At 39.4% G+C, this 20,015-nt stretch overlaps 1 protein-coding gene across 7 annotated transcripts in view; it reads left to right on the top strand.

Annotated features, from left to right (window-relative positions):
• sick (sickie) overlaps positions 1 to 20,015 on the top strand; it is a 274,376-nt gene that overhangs the window by 130,040 nt on the left and 124,321 nt on the right. The window lies entirely within an intron of this gene.

Genomic DNA, 20,015 nt, shown 5'->3' with positions numbered 1-20,015 from the left:
GTCCTGTCTCATTGTCGGCTCAGTTTTTGTGCTATTTGCAATTGCCTTTGCCTTCACCTTTGACTTAAAACGCTCCCGTTTGACCCCTGCACTTTTGCCCCAAACACACCTTCAACCACCGCATTTTGTGCGAGGTAAAAATTTCCAAGCATTCGTGCACGTGGGAAACTCTATCGCTTGAATTTTCAGCTAACATCGCATGAGTCACTCCTTTTTTGTGGGAAATGCGTTAATTGTTTTTCAGGCGGATTCATGTAAATGCGATCCGAACGTGAAAATATGTTCGCATTGTATGTGTGTGTGTGAAAAGCAGCCACACATTTGGTTGTGTGTGTCATTACGTGGTTTTTCGTGCATTCGTCAACTCGAGCCGTACAACTGCCTAACTGACTGGCTGAATGACTGCGTGAATGACTGACTGACTGACTGGTTAAAACAGCGTTGGCACTCTTTGAGAAGCAGAAATAAAGCTAGATTTTAGCTACCAAAGAAGCTAAATTGCAACTGTAAGTTTATAAATAGACACTCTCAGCGGAAAGAAAGTTCCATATTTTCAATTTTTTTTAATAGCTAAGTCTAGCTCAGTTCACGCTAAATGCACAGCACAGACACAGCCGTGGCCACACATTTTTGTTTTCGCCTCTTTGGCCCGCTTGTACCACGTGGCGTATGACAAACTTTATGCAGAGCGTTTGGAAATTCGTTTAGGCGTTACGTCCGTAAATGATTTCCGGCGCACTAAGCATACGCCACCTGCTTCTCGCTGATTCGATTTGGCTGAGGATTTGCGGATTCGAGCGCAGCTGCACTTCATTGCATTTATGAAATTAAAATTAAAAACTTTTCCAGCTGCCTGTGCATCGTTTTTAAATTAACGTTCAAACGCGAAATTTCTTTCTTTTTTCGGCTTTTCTTTCTCGGCTCGTCTGCAATTGCGTTGCGTTTTTCTTTCGTCTGCTACGTGAGCGGCCTTTAAAGCAGTCGCACAGACAACGCACAGAACTACACTATCAATATGTATATATGTCGTGTATATTTATTATAGATATGTATTTGATTCTCTCTTGTGTCTTATAGCCATGAGCCCCGAGCCTAGTTAGGAGCACAAACACAGACGAAAGGACGATGGCTGTGGCTGCGACTGCTGCCTTGGCATATTTTTGTACCCAGCAGAGGGACGAAATTTACAGAGCAGAGCAGGGTATATTGGAGTTGAGTTAAGTTTGGTAATAAACAAAGCCTTGTTTGTCAGAAATTGATCAAGTAGCAATGAAGATTATCAAGTTGGAAAAATAAACGTTAGGCAGCTCTTTAAAAGCAAGGCTTTGTCTTCTGTTCATATTCGACGGAAGTCGTGCAGCTAAAATTATATACTGGTGGAGGTCTTTGATTTGTGTTGGGAAATATGTCTCAAAATGTATAAAAATTATTAGAACTAATATTTACCGACGATAAATAAATAAACCTCGCTATAGATTCAGTTCTTAACAGGATATCGTGTGAGCCGCTCATTCGTCCTGTTCTCTAGGCGCTTTTCTTTTTTTCTCTCTGCGGCAAGTTCATTGCCGATTTAGGAGTGCAAACAGAGTCCATGAAATAAAAATTTATTTCAACTTTGTCAGTTTTTTCGGCAACTGACGTTTTGCATATTAAATAGCCCGGTCTAGGAAAGCAACTCAGACCGAGAGCGAGACAGAGACAGACAGAGAGAGAGAGAGAGTGAGAGAGAGAGCGAGAGAGAGAGAAAGAATAGCAGAGTCGCGCTTTGAGAAAATGATAAGCTAAGCTAAACGTGCGATGTGGCACGTGCTGCAGCAAATCCTGACAAATTGGCAGTGCGACCCACTTTGTGGGCGTGGCACGCGTTGACGTATGTGACATGGGCGCCAAATTGAGTTAGCTCCACTGCACTGAGCTGCATTTTAGCAAGCGGCGTTGGTGGGCGCAATGGGCCAGAGTCGCCCTCTGGTAATGGGGCTCAGTGGCAGCCACTCCAAGCGCAAACTCAATTTGGCAATAGCTGCGGAGGAATTTTGCAGCCAAAATTAGACGGAAGCATGCGAAATGTTTTTGTTCAAATTTCATCGCGCTGGAACGGCATGTGATCTGTGTGGGTCTGTCAATGTGCGTGCGAGTGCGGGTGTGTGTGTGTGGGGGGGGGGCAAATATAATTCCCGAGGCTCTATGAATATTTACAAATATCTGCAGGGGTTTTTCTGACTAGCGATAATATCAGCTGAAATTTCAGAGTGAAAAGTAAGCAAAGGTTTATGTTCTTTTTTTTATGAAGACTATACTAATGCTCTATTACTCAACTGGGCCAACCAAAAATCTATAAGCGATCTGAGTTATTTCTAGAAAAAAATTAAATTTTACTATTTACTGCAATCCATTTTCAAAAACAAGAAATTGATTTTCAAGCTGAAAGCTATATTCAAAGAATGTGTGCTATCAGCTAAGGAAAGTATTATCCATAGATATACTTAAACCGAAAATCAAAATAGAATTAAACTTTGCCAACAAGAAAGAAGGATTAAATCTAAAGACCTCCAAGAATAATTTAAATAAAAGGAAAGGAAACAGGTTCATATAAGGCTTCATTTATATAGTAAATTCTCTTATAAATACATTCTCTATTCAATTCAATTACGCAGTTTCCTCTAGCGATCCAATTTCATCTTTGCTTAGCAGTCAACCGTCTGAGGTCTGAACTTTGCTTTTATGTTTTGTGACGCCTGCTGCTCGGGCATGCTTCATATCCAAATTAGTATGCTCTCTTGCATAGCCTTTAGCCGGGCTTATAAACAATGGCGAATGATTTTCCTGCTGCTGCAGTTGGCCGCGTTTTCCATTTCAGCGCAAACAAACAAAGGCATTTGGAAAATTTTCCCATTTTCGTGATGCAGTTTTTTCCTTTTGCTATTGCTTCAGCTTCTGCCTCGGTTTCTGCTTCTGCTCTTGTTTTTATGCTGTGAGCCCATTGTTGCGCTCGGTGTTCAGTTTGTTTTTCATATTTGCACGACGAAATGAAAAATCAACGCGTTAGCCGAGACACAAACCAAGCCATTCCTCTCGTCCATAGGAGTGGAGCGGGAGCTGCGGCCATGCTGCAAGAAACATTCAAATAAATTCAATAAAAACAAATAGCACGCAGAGCGCCAAGTTTGAGTGTGGAGTAAAGTAAATTTGATCAACTTTTAAATCAAATATTAAACTTTTACTTAGTTTTCGTTTTCCCTCTTTGGCGCGTGTTTCACTCCACGAAGTTTGTAATAAACTTTTTGCTCAGCTTTGCCTTTTATATTTCCTTTTTCACATTTTTTTGCTACTTTGGAGCAAACTTTACATGCAGTTTTTATTTTCGTGGAGAAAAGTCCCCTTCGCAACACGTAGTGCAATTTTTTACCACTTTCGTAACGTTTTTCTAATGAGTGAAGAAGAAATGGGAAAAAGCTAGCTCCGTTCTCGAATGGGGGCAAGAAATCACACACACACACACACACAAGATGGCAACTCGTATGCCAAAGCAGGCTGGCAAAAGGCAGAAAAAAGTGCAACTCTTGAAAAATCAGCGAAACGTAAAAGTGTTCAAAGTCAACTTTGAAAGCAGCACTTGGCAATGCCTGCCAAAGGACCCGCACAAAATTAAAGAGTCCCAGTGCATGGCCTTTAAAATGGAGTTGGAAAGTGCCTTCCCAGGTCAGGGTTGCACTTGGTTAAAGCGTAGAGTAAAAGCAAAAGCCATGGCAATATCCAGATACCAAATAGTTTTGGAATATATTATAAGAAAAACTAGAAAACTATGGCTACTTGATCTAGTTTATTATGCGACAAAGCAGATACTCTTTCTTGCTTTGTATAAAATAATCAAATATTTATAAATACATTTATAATTATTTTTCAGCACATTTTTCATAAGCTAGAATATATATAGCAAAATGATTCCTTGGATTTAGCATAATGAGCGCAATTATTATTATTTTGTATTTACCTATTTATAATTTAAAAAATATATTAATTTGAATATTATTCATATAAATTAAATGTCAATTTGACATCATAAAAGTTAGTTAATAGATTAGGATGCAGCTAAGAAAAAGTTTTTATATTAATATTGCTCCAATATAGACCTAATTAATTATACATATATATTTAATCAGTAAAGTAAAAGTCTTTGCTGCAATTCTATATATACTAAATCTGTTTTGGCATTTTTTGAAATATTTCTCTAAAGTGTATTTATCCTGCTTTCAAAGTCCATGGTAAATTAGCCAGCCTTGCTGCTATGACAAAAGGCAATTTGTGCAAATTTCACATTGAAATTTACTACGGTACTAATTTGATTTCGCCTGGGCAACAACCACTGCCACGCCTACCTACCCTTCTTTCAATTTACGTCATCCTCTATCTCCATGTCTCTATTCTATTATTTTCTGTCTTTTTGTTGCTATCCCTTTGTCTATGTCTAAAGAGCATTTGAGTGCTGGCAAGCCAATGCGAAAGCCTTGGCAAATGCGCATACGCACACATGTGCAGAGTTTTCCAATCAAATATGTAAATAACGCACAAGTAAAGGTAAAATCTTAAAAGGGAAATTAAATCAAAATAAGCTCCGGCTGCGTCTTATATAATTGGCCATCTTGAACTAACCGAGTCGAAGAGCTGCCTTGCCCCACTCTTCCGCTTGAGTCGGTTGCTTCTGTTGCAGGCAGCTCCTTTTGTTCCCCGATTTACTATTGCAAAGGCTATCGCCCTAGGTTGATATTTGCAAGGCAAATACATTTGCACAGTGACAAAAACAGGAGTTGAAATTATAAATTAAATGAATTTTATGGAGTTTTAATACGCAACCCAGCCGTATAAAACCTTTAAATTAATATTTATTAATGTAAAATGTTACAAAGACGACTTTCATTGATCTATAACTATAAATAACTCTTTATCTTCCTTTTTTTGTTTATTTGTCATTCTTTCTCTCTCCCTCTCTCTTTATATTAAAATATGCCTCCTTCACTTTGTCTCATGATTGTCTAGTTCTCTGTGATTGCCTATCTGCATGTCGGCCTCGTTTCAGCTTCGTTCCCCTTACTCTACTTATACTTTTATCTTTCCCTCATATCACTATGTCTATCTCTATCTTCTCTAACTTTCTCTTCAATCTTTACTCTCTCTCTCCCTCATACTCTTATATTTGCATCTCTCTCTGTCTGTATGTCAGTTTCGTTTTTTTTTTTTTATAAAAATCACAAGAAAGCACTCAATAATTTTTCTCTGTGTATCGTTCTTTATATAAATTGGTTATTGCATCGTTTGCCTTTTGTCGCTGTTGCTGTTGCTTTTGCTTGTTTTGTGCATTGAGGACTTTACTTGTTTTGTCCATAAGCTGTTTGCAGTTATTAGCAACAACAAAACAATCAACTAGAACAACAACAACAAGTCAATTATTATGTAATTAAAGTAAAACAATATCCAGATTAAATGCGCTCAAGTGCTTTGCCCATAGAATGCCATAGTTTTGTTATTTCAGCATGGTTGAATAGACTATTTCGTTTCTTGTTTTGGCCTGGCCCAAACTATAGATGGAGCATAAAGGCTGTCTTAAGTTTGAAGCTGGGTTAACAAACTGAAGGCAAAAAGTTTATCAATTTAATTTTGAGCGAAAATAAAGTTTGAATTGACACAATGCTTAAAATATATTTTGCGGTAAATGGAAGTACAGAGAAATTTTTTGTAGCTAGTTACCAAGTAAAAGCGCTCTAGCCCAGCTGACAGCTGATATTTTAATCAAATCGGATGAGTTTTTGAATAAAATGTGATAAACTTGATCAGGGCGACGAGCTGTGTCGATTTGGACCTGACCGTCTGTCTTTCTTTTTTTTTTTTTTGTCTGTCCGTAGATATGAGTGTTTTATTTAATTTTTTTCATAAATACTAAAATGTCTTAAGAAATGTGTGAATATAACTTTTAATTGGTATCAACAATATATACAGTTTTTATACAATTTTTTAAAAAATAGTTTTAATTAAATGTTTATTATATTAACTTAATTTTTAGCTAAGAACTATTTGTTGCTTTAGGTCCTCTGTTCACATTTTAGTTTTACCCTAATCTTCTAGTTTGCTTTGGCTCTTCTCCTTGCACTTTCCATTAATTTTCAATTTGTTGTTTTTATCAATGAAGGCACCTTTGCATATTTTCAATCCATAGCAAGTGCAGGCAATCTCGGCACAGCTTCAGTTCATTGCGATTGGTATGAGGCTTTGGGGCATGCATAATATATCGCACAATAGACCTCTCCCCCTCTCCCCCTGTCTCTCTCTCTCTCTCTCTCTCTCTCTTCCTTTCGATACTCCTCTCAGGACTATCGCCTGTCAGCCATTTGCAATGTTCGATATGCGCTGCAGAAGCTGACGTTGGCTTTATCTAAAATGAAATCTGCTTAGGTAGCAAAGAGCAGGCAGTAAGGCAGACTATGCTTACATGGAACTAACTCTTCCCCTTCCGCCCCCACACACACACCCAATCGCACTCACACTCCCCCATCCACCTGCTTGGGCCCTGCGGCAGGGCCAGCTGGGCAGCTGCCCCATGTGGCCCACATTGAAGTTCATTAATGCAACAGTTTCCTCAGCTATTTTTACACAACAACCACAACTGAGAATTTACATAGTTTTACACTTTGGGCGTGAAGCAACAAATGGGGTATATAGCGCAGTAAAATTTAAAAATATATAATATATACATACACAATCTGAAGGACAAAGGAGACGACATACAATATATAGATATTATAAAATGTAATCATCGTTTATTACTTACATATCGATGAAAATAGATACTATATAAGAATTTCTAATAAAAATTTCAATATTCTAACTCGAACTCTTCTTCTTTGGCTCTGCGGAATGAAAATATAGATATCATTATTTCATCAGCAGGGCATCTCTCAGTTCATTATTATACCCTCCGACAGCATCGTTTGCTTGTTATCTCTGGCCGATTTTAATTGCACAAACAATAAGTACGGCGTATTTTTTACGGCCGCATTAAAGTTTACTGTTGCACGGGCATTGTTACAAGTGGAACGGAGCTTTTGCTTGTTTACATTTCAATTTAGGGCTAAATTTAGTCGATTTCTGCTGCCACTTGGACTTCGACTTGCACAAGCTGCCACACAAGAACGGGAAAAACAAAAGGCAGAGGGAAAGATGGAAAGCAAGAAAGAGAACTGCTGTGTTGCAATTGTGGAGGCAGCGTGAAAAAAGTTTTGTAACCACAAATCAGGCGATAAAAACTTTCGGGCGGCCTTTTGCACGTGCTGTGCCCATAAATTCCGCGCACAAATTAAGGCTTCTGAGGGCGTGGGAGGAAAGGGGCGGTAGGCAGCCAATCAATGGCCGTGCCACAAGTTGCATAAATTAACCGTTGCACGTGAGCAGCAGCAGGAGGAGTAGGAGCTCCGGAGTAGGTGCAGCCCCCGCAGCGGCAACTCGCCCGCAAAACTCTCAAGTACAGTTACCGCATTAAAGTTTAGCTTCCGTTTCCGTTTCCGCTGCAATTTTTCAATTACGAAATTTGCCAACTAAGCAAGCGGGTATCAAAAACTGTTGTTCACACATTTATGGCTGCGATTGCAGTTCCTGTTGCGGGCATTGCTAAGTTTGTTAATCATCCGCCACGTATGCCCAGCATAGTCAGAAACCAACAAATTCCCAAGCAGAAAAACTGAATTATTTACACATTCTACTCTTTGGACTGTGAACTAGGTGAGATATATGCGAGTATATGTGTTACAGAACTCATTTGGAATATAAATAAATACGTTGTGGATTACATAATATAGTGTTGATGTTTCCCTTTGTTGCATCATATATTAATTAATTTAATATGTTCTAAAAACTGAAAAACAAACTGATTTTTTGTCTATGACACGGCCACCCACAGTGGGAGACATAGACCATTCTATTATTGTAAATAATATTGCGTTTTAGAGCTATTATGTAGAGATATATAAAGGCATTTTTTATGAAGTAATTTAATATTTATTAAAACGACAAAGCTTCATAAAAGTAAATTGAATGGAAAAATTCTAATTTACATATAATAAAAACATATCAAATAAGCTTGCCAGTGCTTTAATTGTTTTTATTAAATTTTTAATGTTTTCTAATATTGTGGAATTGTATTGGATTAATTTATTTTGAATTAATTCAAGCTTACTCATTCACTTACATTTATTCGAATTTAAAACGCTTTACTATATTTTAAATATTATGTAGATTATTGGATAAGGATTTCTATGGCTTTGACCGATAAATATTGGATAATTTATTATATAATATAATAAAATATATAGAAATATTTGAGTTGTATAAAAAGTGTAAATGATAATTTATCGATAAAGTTTAAGATACTTATCGATATCAGATTATGGGTTGTCAGGAACAAAGTCGAGGATATCAGACATTTCACTAGGTTTTGACAGTTTTTCGTTGTTTGTTCTTCTTGTTGTTTTTGTTGCCGTTTTCGCCCGCCTCGTTGCGCATTCGTCAAACTTTTGCAAAGCTTTCTAATTACAAATGTAAATCCCCACACGAAACTAGGACCCATGTGTACGTGTATGTGTGTACGTGTATGTGTCTGTGTTTGTGATTATTTGTGCGCAACTGGGAGCTAGTTAGAGCTTGCGGCAGAAAGTGCCGGACAGTCTGCGATAATTGTCAATGCTGGGCAAGGCAGCAGCGGGCAGCCAAAAGACCCAGAGCTGGGTATTAGCAGCAGATAACTAGCCAGAAATGAGGTAGCTGTTGCTGTTGTTGTTGTTGTTTTTGGTTGATGGTGCACAGCGGAAGTGCATTACACTAAGCTGCACAAGTTTGGTCGGCACACACACATAGAAGAAGAAGGAGGAGAAAAACACGATTGTGTTGAAATGAATTTCTATTTTGGTTTTTGAAGAGTCTGCGCCAAGATTCACGCACTTAATTAGACGCGTACGCAGAATCGAATTGTATGAAGCAGCTCTAATTGCAGCTGCCTGCAGCTGAAAAGCACTGACTGACTGACTGAAAGAATGACTGAATGACGGAATGACTACTGACTACCTAGTCGAATGAACCTGGCGAAGACTTCAAACGCGCCACGCGCCACAGCCAGCAGTCGACCTCATTTTGGCTTCCCCGCAAGATGTTCCGCTAAATTTAGACAGACCCAAGTCTTTTACAACGAGCACATTTAGATGTGTGTATATAGAAGCGTATAGATATATTTATATAGAGTCAGTGTACACTTGTTCCCCCTGTGCACAGGTTGAGCTCCGGTCGACATTTTGTTTTTTAGATTTATGGGTTTTGCATAGCGGCTGAAGGCCAACTGCTTGGAAGAGTTCAATGCAATTTGTCATCAGATGAGGATTATCGCATTCCATGTCATCCTCATAAATAACAATGATGGGGCTGCCAGATCGCAAAAATTTTGTAGGCTAAAGTGAAATACTCCAATACCTAATTGAGTTGCAAGGATATTAAAAAACGGTTTTAATTTATATGGATCGAATCACTCGCACAAGTAAAAGCGCCTGGAATGAATAAATAAAAGCGCTAATTGCTTTACTTAATTATTACTATGATTATGATCTCATAACTAATGGAATATTGAAAATAGTTTGTATAAATCAAATCAAAACTACTTTACTATTTACAAAATGACAGTGATTGATGATCAGCATTCAGGCAAGTCGGATTTTCTTTCTCAGATTTATGTTATGAAAAATTGATTCAATAAATAGCCGAATAGAGTATCTGATAGTGACTCCACGGAATATATTATTCCTTTAATGAATTTTTGTTTCACTTTTGGCGCAGAACAACTTCGTGATCCCCATGTCAACTGCGTATTGAGTATATGAACTGTTCACCATAATGAGATTCATAATGCTGTTGTGCGGCAGACAAGATGATCTTCCAATTGGATTTATGCACGCCGTAAATCACATTTGTAAGCAACTGTAAAAATACAAACTGGTAAAACAAAAGAGTACGAAGACTTGGCCTACTTTCGGCTGTCTCCTCTCTATATCTCATTTCGTAATTGGCGCACGTTTTTGCAATTAAAATTTATATGAAACTATTGAACTCGCCAATTTTGAATGAATGAATATTTATGCTGGGGATTTATTGATCGTCAGGGGGCTGTCAACTCTTCAGTCAGTCAATTTACGAGTCCATCCAAAATAATGAAAGAAAGAAAGAAACGATCTTACGGAGGCTGCTGCTGGCCTCTTCTGGCTGATGACTTATTGAAAATTCCATTTAAAAATTGTTTACTCATTGCCCAGAACGACGCAGCAGACAGAGCACACACACTCGCACACACACACGCACACAGAATCAGATGCACACCCACAAGATTGTGCGATCAACTGTCAAGAAAATAAAAATCTGAATTGAACTTCGGCTGTGTTTATGTCTGAGACAAGAAGAAGCAACAAGCAAAACAAAAAAGAAACCAAACAAAAGAGAAGACAAAAAGAGATTAACTCAAGTCTAGCAACATTCAATTTTTGGCAACACTCAAGACCGAGCAACATTTGTCCCCAGAAACATCTTGTGCTGCTCAGCCACATGACCTGGAAAATTAAACAAAAGAGCATTCAAGTCTAGCAACATCAGCGGCTAGAGATGCGTAGCATGAGTTCATCAAGGGAATAAGACTCGGGAATTACTAACAATATGATTTTCTGTGTAAAAGTTTGTTTGGTAAAGAATGTTCTAGAAAGACGGGTAAATGCTATTGAGCTACGTTCGCTACTCTTTTACTAGCTAAATTAAGGCTAAAGAATTTCAAAGCATTCATCTCTATTAAAAAGCTACTATATTAGCCGTTTCTAGCTACAGTCATCATCCCGCCAAATGCTTAGCAACATGTTGCTAAAAAGCATCTGCAACATAAACGCAAACCTGTTTAGCCAGCAACACACCCCCGCCAACAGCTGGTCGAACAGCAGCAGCAAGAGCAACAGCAACAACAACAACAACAACACGATCGAACATGATTGTCGCCAATCGGCAATCAACATTTGTGACTCTTACGACGATCGTTCACGATCTCAGTTCAGTCGGCAACCAACTGTTGCTGCTGTCGGTCATAAGTAGAGAGTGCGCGTTTCGTGCGCGTTTTAAATCGCGAGCGTTTTGACGTGATCGTGTTGTTTGGCCTGCAAACAATTGGCTTACAAAATTGATGGCTAATTAAAAGCAGCTGATGGCAAATATTCTCTCTCTGTGTGTGTGTGTGCTATAAGCAAACGAAATTGCGTGCAAATTGATCAATTCAAATCGTCAGACTGCGAAATTGTCTTAAATAGCATATGAGAATATTCCAAAGAAGAGGAGGAAAACATATTGTATGCAAACACAATAATACATATGGAGATACATATGTACATATATCAAACAAAAATTGTGCTTTTTTAATTGTGCGCGTTGATTGCCTTAAATGCTGCTGATTTCATCAGGCATTATATCAATTAAAAGAAATTGTACAAAAAGTTGCCTTGCGCCAATTGGAGGCACTCCAGCCGCTTCACAAGCGGGTCAAGTAGCCCATCTTGGCCAACGAAGTAAAACAAAACAACGTCGTGGCAACACTTGAATTGAGGTAAATGAAAATGTTGGTGGCCGCTGTTAGATGTTTATCAATTTTCCGTCAAATAAAATGCCAGAAATTAACATCAAATCAACATAAACAATGGCCGAGTCATAAAAAAGAAGTCAACACGCATGCCAACAGAAATTAGACCCTCGACGTGGCAGCGGGTCGCGGCTAATTATCATGACACCAACTGTCCAACTGATATGCCACGCCCCCCTCACATCTTCATTTGTGTGTGTGTATGGCGTGTGCGTGTGTTTATGTCCTGTTTCATGACTTTCACTGTTGCCCAGCCCTGCTCTGCCCTGCCCTGCCTGGGCATTCATAAATGAACCCTGTCCCCTCGTCAACCTTTTGCCTCACCTACAATTCATAACTTGGCCTTTTGTGGCGTGTGTGTGTGGCAAAAAAAAAAAAAAAAAAAAAAACAAGAAAAGAAAAGAAGTACGTGCCCATATTCCAGTTAAAATCGTAGCACAGCTGTGCAGGGACATAGGCGTAGCTCAAAGGGGGTTCAAGGGAGAAAATTTGAAATGTTGAATAATATATTTGATACAAATCTATTTATGAAATGTTAGATATTATATAGAATTAAATATAAAATTTCTCACTGGCTTACTAAAGGGATCTGCTGAATAATATGTGTATAAATACATTATATTATATCAGATCATATATAATGTTTTATATTTCAATTATATATTAGATAATAGTTATACTATATATTCAGATATTTCAAAAATACTAAGTAAAAGACAAGCTTAGCATATTAGACCATTCCGATGTTCTATTTTCTCTTATAAATTTATTCCAACACTTCTCCCTCTCACACACAATGAGCCCCTTTCTGACGAGTGTCGCCTACGTCCCTGGCTTTCATATTTCAGCCGCCTGTGCACCGTTCGTTACATTTGATTTCTTTGTGCCCAGTTTATGGTCGCTTTATGCCATTGTTGGCCCGGAGAATGGACCAGCATGCGATAGAAGCGATCAAATGCCTCACTCTAAATACAAAATTACATAATTACAATTATTATTAGCATTATTATTATTATGCCCGCTAGCCGTTGGCCGTTGGCCACTGTGCGCCCTGTTGTGAGCGGCATTGTTATCAACGCCTTGTCAAATCTTAATAAGCCGCGCCACACACACAGCCAACTTTGTGTGGCGTTTGAGCCATATTCGCAACTGAGCAGTAGCTGTGGCTATATCCACATATGTGTGTGTGTGTTTATTGTGAAGCTGAGAGTTCAGGGGTTCACCCGCTGAGCTGCTGGAAGCCGGTCATCAGTCAGTTGGCCAAAGCCGAGCGTTTAGGCCAGCTGCACAAGGCGGCTAATGAGCTTTTATTTATCAATGACAGCGAGTGGCTGGGGCTTGGGGGCTTGAGGGGCATCGGGAGTCGGGCTAAGCGCAGCTCCAGCAAATTGAGCATCAAACTTAGCTTGACTTCGACTGCCAAAGAGCTTAGCTGTTTATTAATTTAACAACCGGGCAGTCGTCGGGCTGCTGGGCGGGCGGCCAGTCACCAGATCCACAGAGCCACATTAAATTTAATTTCTTGGCTAATTCAAACAAAGCCAAACGCCGCGATGAGTAGCTCAGCGGACGGCGACGGCTGGGCAGGATTGGGTCGGGCTGCCGGTGTGCAGCAGCTGTCAGCTGTTGGCCAGACAGAATTGGGCTTTTTGTCTAGCCAGATAAACGCTGATATGGCCAACAGGCAACCGTCGAGCCAACTGCAGCAAGCAAGAAGCGAGAAGCAAGAAGCAAGAAACGAGAAGCGGGCGAACGACTGTTGCAACGGTTATTGGACTTTGGCCTCGAGCCGTGTTTGCCGCCTGCTGCACATTGAGCTGCCACTGCAGTGGATGATGAGTCACGACTTCGAGTGCGCTCATCTGTCTGTGTGTACAAGGTGTAGCTGTGTGTGTCGATGTGTGAGTGTGGCATGCGAGCGCTGAGTAAGGTTGTTGCCTCAAATGAAAATGAAAAGCATGACAAAGATGTGGCGTAAACAGAATGAGGTCTAATGCTATGCACCTATACAGCATTGCTTAGCAGGGTTTTAATTGGCTAAAACAAGATGATTTTAAAGAATTATTTGCTTTAATTGAAACTATAAAATCAATTTTAGGTAATGTGTTCCATCCAGATTCCCAGATTAACTTGTAGAGATAAGCAAATAAAATGGAATCCTTTTCCGACTCAGAATTAGATGCCAACGATAGATAGCGGGGTACCATCGATAGTAGGCTGAGTTGATATTGCTCAATCAACGATAGTACGATGTGGCCCTACCTAATAGTTTACCACGTCTATTCAGAATTCACATTTTTGGTAGACAATAATCAAATTCATATATCATGTAAACCAAAGCTGAACTAGAAGCAGAAGGAGAGTAAAATGATTGGGGAAAATCTGTTGTAGTTTATTAGGTATATTAGCTGAAGATATTTAACTTATTTCTCGTCTATAAGGCTTTGTCTTAGCTGAACTGAAACGGTTCCAATCTCAATTTCACATTAAATCATTTCGATTTCCATTTATTCTGTGTCTGAGCTGAAGCAAAATAAAGAGTTGCAATTTCTCATTTCCAGACCAAATCTTATCAGACTCCATTTATTCGAGCTTGTAAAGAGCCCACATTTTCAGCAGTATATGGTTGCCGTTGCCTCTATATCCCTCCATTAGTTCGGCTGTTAATCAGCCAGGCGAATTTGTCTGTTTGCGTCGCACATTAAAGCCAAAGGCAAAAGTTGGTCAAGCTTTCTGCATGGCTTTCGAATCGATTTGTGCACGACAAATGGCAACGGTATTTGTCTCTACTCTTGCATTGTCTTCCCTTCCTTTCTTTCACAATCTCCCTCCCCCTCTCGCTCTCTTTGCAGTCTGTCTAACAACTTCCTCAACACATTTGCCCAATTTGCAAACAAAACATTTTCAATGCTCAATTGTGCCCAATTATTTTTGGCATGTGCGCCAAAAGGTGTGGAAAGTGTTTCCCAATGCCATAAATTCTGTTGCCAATTAGTAGGGTTGCCGTCCGTCGACTCAATTAGCAGGGCCCAGCTCAACTTGGCCAGAGCATAATGTTTACCTTTCGAATTGCGGTTTGATTAGAGAGAGCTACCAAAGACTTTAAGCTCGAGCTGCACAAAGTTTCTTGATTTTTGTTTCTTTTAAGAAGCAATTAGAGTACCCTTAAAATATTAGCTAGTAGCTAACTGTTTATTTATTATTTTCTTTCAACTGACTTTATAAATTTATGTAGAGTGAGCTTTAACTGTGCAAAAAGTTCTCTTACAAACTCCTATTTCAAGAAAATTTTCCTCTGCCTTTCTAAGGAATCCAATTTTAATATATTTACCCAATGCATATTCAAATTCTTAAGAAAACGAATCAGCAAGATATTTTTACAGAATTAAATAACCAGAGAGAATAATAATCAGCAGAAATACTCCTTCTAATCCTAATGATAGGCACCTTCTTGAAAAATTAATTTGCTCTTTTTTTATACCCTGAGCCCATTGAAAATGGGAAATCAGGGTATAATGGTTTTGTTGAAATGTATGTAACAGGTAGAAGGAGGCGTGGCAGACCCCACAAAGTATATATATTCTTGATCAGGGCGACGAGCTGAGTCGATTTAGCCCTGTCCGTCTGTCTGTCCGTCCGTCCGTCCGTATGTTTGAACGCGTCGATTTCAGAAGATATAAGAGCTAGAGACTTCAACTTTTTTTTAAAATGTCCGTAAATACAGCGCGCATATCGAGTTTATCACTAAAAAATGATAACTTATTCCGATACTTTTTTATCGATAAAAAACCTTATCGAAGATCACTTAAATAATTATATATCCTACATCTTTCAAGCTAGAGTCTCCAAATTTAAAACGCATATTAAGATGTATTTTAGACAATTTCGGTTTTTGTTAAAATTTACCCCCCACCCCTAAATTCACACCTCGCCCTCATCTTTGTAAAAGTCGTATATCAAATACTAGAAACTTGTACTTCGGTATACACATACATTTAAACATCATGATTACTTTCTGAAAGTTTCACTACGATCGTACGTCGAGAAATTAAATTATTCAACAAATAAGTTCTCCAAATATTGCCAACACTGCACCGCAACCCAAGCGCAATCGCCTGTATATGTGAGTGTGTGTGTATGCGTGTGTTTATTTGTATGTGTATGTGTGTGCGTTTGTTTTTTTGTATTCGTGTGTGTGCTATTTATTATTGAAATATCAGTTGCTTGTAGGGTTCAGGGGATCTCGTAGTCGAGCAGTCTCGACTAGAGCTTTCTTACTTGTTTAAATAAGACAATTTGGGTTATTAAATATACATATATTTGAGATTCTTTAACCAAGTTAAGCTGCATATAATCGTAAAAATGAATTAAATGTCTCTTTGTCAAAGCAACCTGAAATTGTCTTTAATTTGCCTTCTCTTGGCTTAGTTCATAACCTATTTCAAATAATTTCTCAACCAACAGCTTCTATATTTTCACAGTTATCTATATACTATATACACACATATGTATTTATAGATCTTTATGGCTTACCCTGATTTATTTCAAGTTTTGTATAATTTCCTTAAAACCCCATGACAAAATTCTCAATCTAAGCTACTTTTCGAGTTCCCACATTAAATGTCCACAAGATCTGGCCTATATAGATAGGCGCGCATATCTCGTCGTCGCCATCGGGTTTCTCGGGAACTGTCTGGCATGCATACTATCTCATAATTAAGTGGCACCAGAGAGTGGCGGCAACTGTGTCTTTGTCCTCGATTGGCCCATAATAAATCCAACTGTCCTGCCGCACTGTAAATTCTCGAAAATGTAAACGCCAATGGCACGCGCTCTTGGCTCTGCGAAGCGCGACCGTATTAAACACAAATAAATTCATCACAGATTCAGCCGAGGGTTTTTGAACTCGCCGGCCAAATGCTTAACCGGTTTCGCGCGGCCGCCCAGCCACCGCACTCTGCGTGGACTGCATTCAAGGTCAGTTTATTGGCTGCGGTTTGCGAATTTTGCGTCTGTCCACGCTGTGTGGTTAGGGCTTAAGCTTTGTTTACGATGCCCGCTAATTGTGGGGCATCAATAAGGCGTCAAAGGAGCTGCCACCCGCCGGACCACACACCATCCGCAGAGCCCAGCCGAAAGCCTCATAAAGAACGGAAATGGGCGCTACAAATTAGCGAACTTCGAGGCTCGCTCCGCTGTCCACTTCTCGCTTGTATTGCATTGTGTGAAACAGTTTTGGTTGCTCTGTGGCTTTATTTTTTACTGCTTTGTCAGTGTATGTGTGTGTGTGTGTGTGTGTCAGTGTGTGTGTGGTGTACATTTCTTACCAAAGTAAACAAATTATTTGATTTCATTTGTTTGCCGCCTGCGGTTTGCGGCTTGTTGGCGGCAAACTTCACTAAAAAGTTGGATTTTTTTTCTGCAAGGGCAGCTCGCGGTCCATTTAGGAATTTACGCAAGTTTCGTGAGCGAAATTTATTATATCTAAATAAATTATAGGGTAGCTAGAACTAACGGGCAATCAAAGTCCATTTAATCGAAGCGGTAGCTGTTCGAATTTTTGGTTTCGATTTTCCAGCGAAGCAGCAACAAAAGGCTTGAAAAGGTAGCATGGTTCGAGTGTGATTCTAGGGAGTGAAGCAATAGATTTTTGGAAGTGATTAATTGGAGCATAATTAGGTATTATTATAAAAGGCTTAGGAGGGCTCATTAAGTTAAAGATGGGCAATAGACAGACGGTAGGTGAGATGATGAAGAGGAAAGGCGTAGAGGTGGATAATCGAAAGTGATTTAAAAGTATTGCTTAAAAGGGAATGCCGTTGGGGTGGGCTAAGGAGAAGAAGCCGATATAGTTAGATCAGCCTTAGAGTGTCGGAGGGGTCATGGACAAGAACTTGGCTCTGCTTAATTTTGATAGATAGTACTTACATTTAAATATATATATAAGAGAGAGGTGCCTTTACACATATATTATAGGTTTATTTCTTAATAACTCAATTCTCATTTGATTGTCATATACTTAAAGATAAAAACCACACAATAAATATGTATATTGGTTTGCTTATATATAAACTGTTCTTTGATGTTGTAATGAGTTATCCCCTCAGTTATTCACTTTAGAACTAGAATGGATTGTTCATAATTAGTACAGATTTTGTCTCGATTCCAAGATTTCTCTCGCTCGTTCAATGGGCACAGAGCCAAAAACAAGAGACCCAGGCGCAGGCACAGACACAGCTCAACAATTAGTCAGGGAATTTCAAGCCCACATAGATGAAACGAAATCTACAATTTATGCTTAGGTGGGCGTTGCATTTTGTCAAATGCAGAATTTGCTTTGTCGTATTCTCTATTTCTTGTGCTTTTGCAATGCATGCGAAAAGTGAGACGCGCAGCTGCGCTTTGCATGTGGGTGGCTGCAATGGGAATTGCAACTGCAACTGCAACTGCATATGCATCTGCATCTGCATCTGTATTTGTGTCTACGTCTGCGTCTGCGGCCTCGTCTGCGTCATCGTCATCGTCATTGTGATCGTCATTATCATAAGCTCTTCATCATGATCATTGAGATTTATGTTTGTGTTTATGCTGTTGCTTGACATTTCCGCCGTCTCGCTGCTCTTCAATCACAAACAGACAAGCGCGACGAGAAATGTACATCACGTAGCCAAAATAAAAGTAAATACGAATGCGAATTTTATGAATAATATACGAAAGAGTTTTGCAGAAAGCGCAGCCGGACATTGCGCACCAAAGTGCCAGACAATAAAAAAGCAAGTCAAGGCGATAAAAGATAAGGCACGTTGCACAGATTGCAGCTGTGCTTGTTGGCCTGCTGTCTTGTTGACACGCCCACCGCCTTCAGCCACCCGCCACCCGGCAGCCGCCTCCATTGGCCGGCTGTCAATGCGAGTTTAATGAATGAGAAACTCGCTCTGAATGACCATTGAGCAATCAGCAAAGCAACTGCAGCAAGCACCGCATATAACATTAACTTAACATTAATGTTAGCGAGCGCCATGAAGAGCTCCCCTCCCTGCAGAGGCCACGAAAGCAATCGAGTACTCAAACTGATTGAGTGGACTGCCAGCTGAGCAGTCTGAGCTGAGAGCTGTTTGCAATCGTTTAGCAGAGAACTTGAGAGACATTCAACAATCATCTTAATACCATAATGAATGGGGCTAAGCAATTAAAGGCTCTGAGTGGGAAAGGGGGAAAGCAGAAGAGAATAGTAAAAGCTGATGGAGACAGACGAGAATAGCAAAAGCTGAAAATGGAATCTCAGTTCTCGAATTGCTGTAAAGTTTTGATTTGTTATTATCTTTTTTGTGGAATGCAGAGTATATACCAAGAGAGTGAGATAGAAGTAAACAGGGCGGAGTAGGATGATAAATAAAAGACTTGACTAAGATTCTTTTCATAGAGCTTGAAGAATTTCAAACCAAAAACTACTTCAATATGTACCCTTAAATTACTTATACCTTATATGCACTAATTACTTAGGATGTGATAACTTGTATACGAACTCATAAATCGATTTAGGAATTCCTCACCAAAATGATAAAATCCGTCTCAAATTCAATGTAAATATTCTGAAAGAGAAGAAGATCTTGAGACTATTCTTCTTCCATCAAAGCATTCCCGAGTTTCTTAAGAGTTAATCGCTTGAACAGAACTGTATCACAGTAATAAAATATATTTTGCATGCTTAGATCAATATACAGAAACAATCTCAAGTTGTAGAACTCTCGCCCAAGAAATAGTTCGCATAGACAGCGATGACAAACTATTTTATAAATTGTCTCCAACTATCTACATCTTTCAATCAAATTCGAATTATCTCCATAAGCAATCGCATCGCACAAGCATACCAAATGCAATACTTTCCACCTTTTACACGCTCAATGGCTTAATCGTTCACACTACATATATGTCGCTCCCCCTCTGTGCCCTTCCCTCTTCCTCTCCCTCTGATTAATATGCCTCATTTGGTGTGGCAACACGTAGGAGCGCATTAAAATGAATAGCGCATAATCGAAATGTTGATTGAACACATTTAACATGAGAATTGGCCGCATTGTATTCTGCTGGCTTGGGAATATGGCCGATTCGCATGAAATGTACAAGGAAGAAAGTCGTTGGGCGCATGCGTGCGATTCGCAGTAATACAAAATACAAAATATAGAAGCCCCAGCGCCAACTGCCAACCAAGTGCCAACTGCGATGTGCCAAGCTCGAAGCTCCAGCACAGCGATCCACTCTGTGGGCAGTCACGCATTCGGTGTTCATAAATCTTGTTGCCGAGGCGTTGAAAAATCGTATG

This window comes from Drosophila navojoa, chromosome 3 (assembly GCF_054131105.1).
Source record: "Drosophila navojoa isolate 15081-1374.11 chromosome 3, UAZ_NAV_1.0, whole genome shotgun sequence".
NCBI lineage: Eukaryota > Metazoa > Arthropoda > Insecta > Diptera > Drosophilidae > Drosophila > Drosophila navojoa.
Note: the sequence above shows the minus strand (reverse complement) of the source record. Positions and strands in the feature narration are given on the sequence as shown.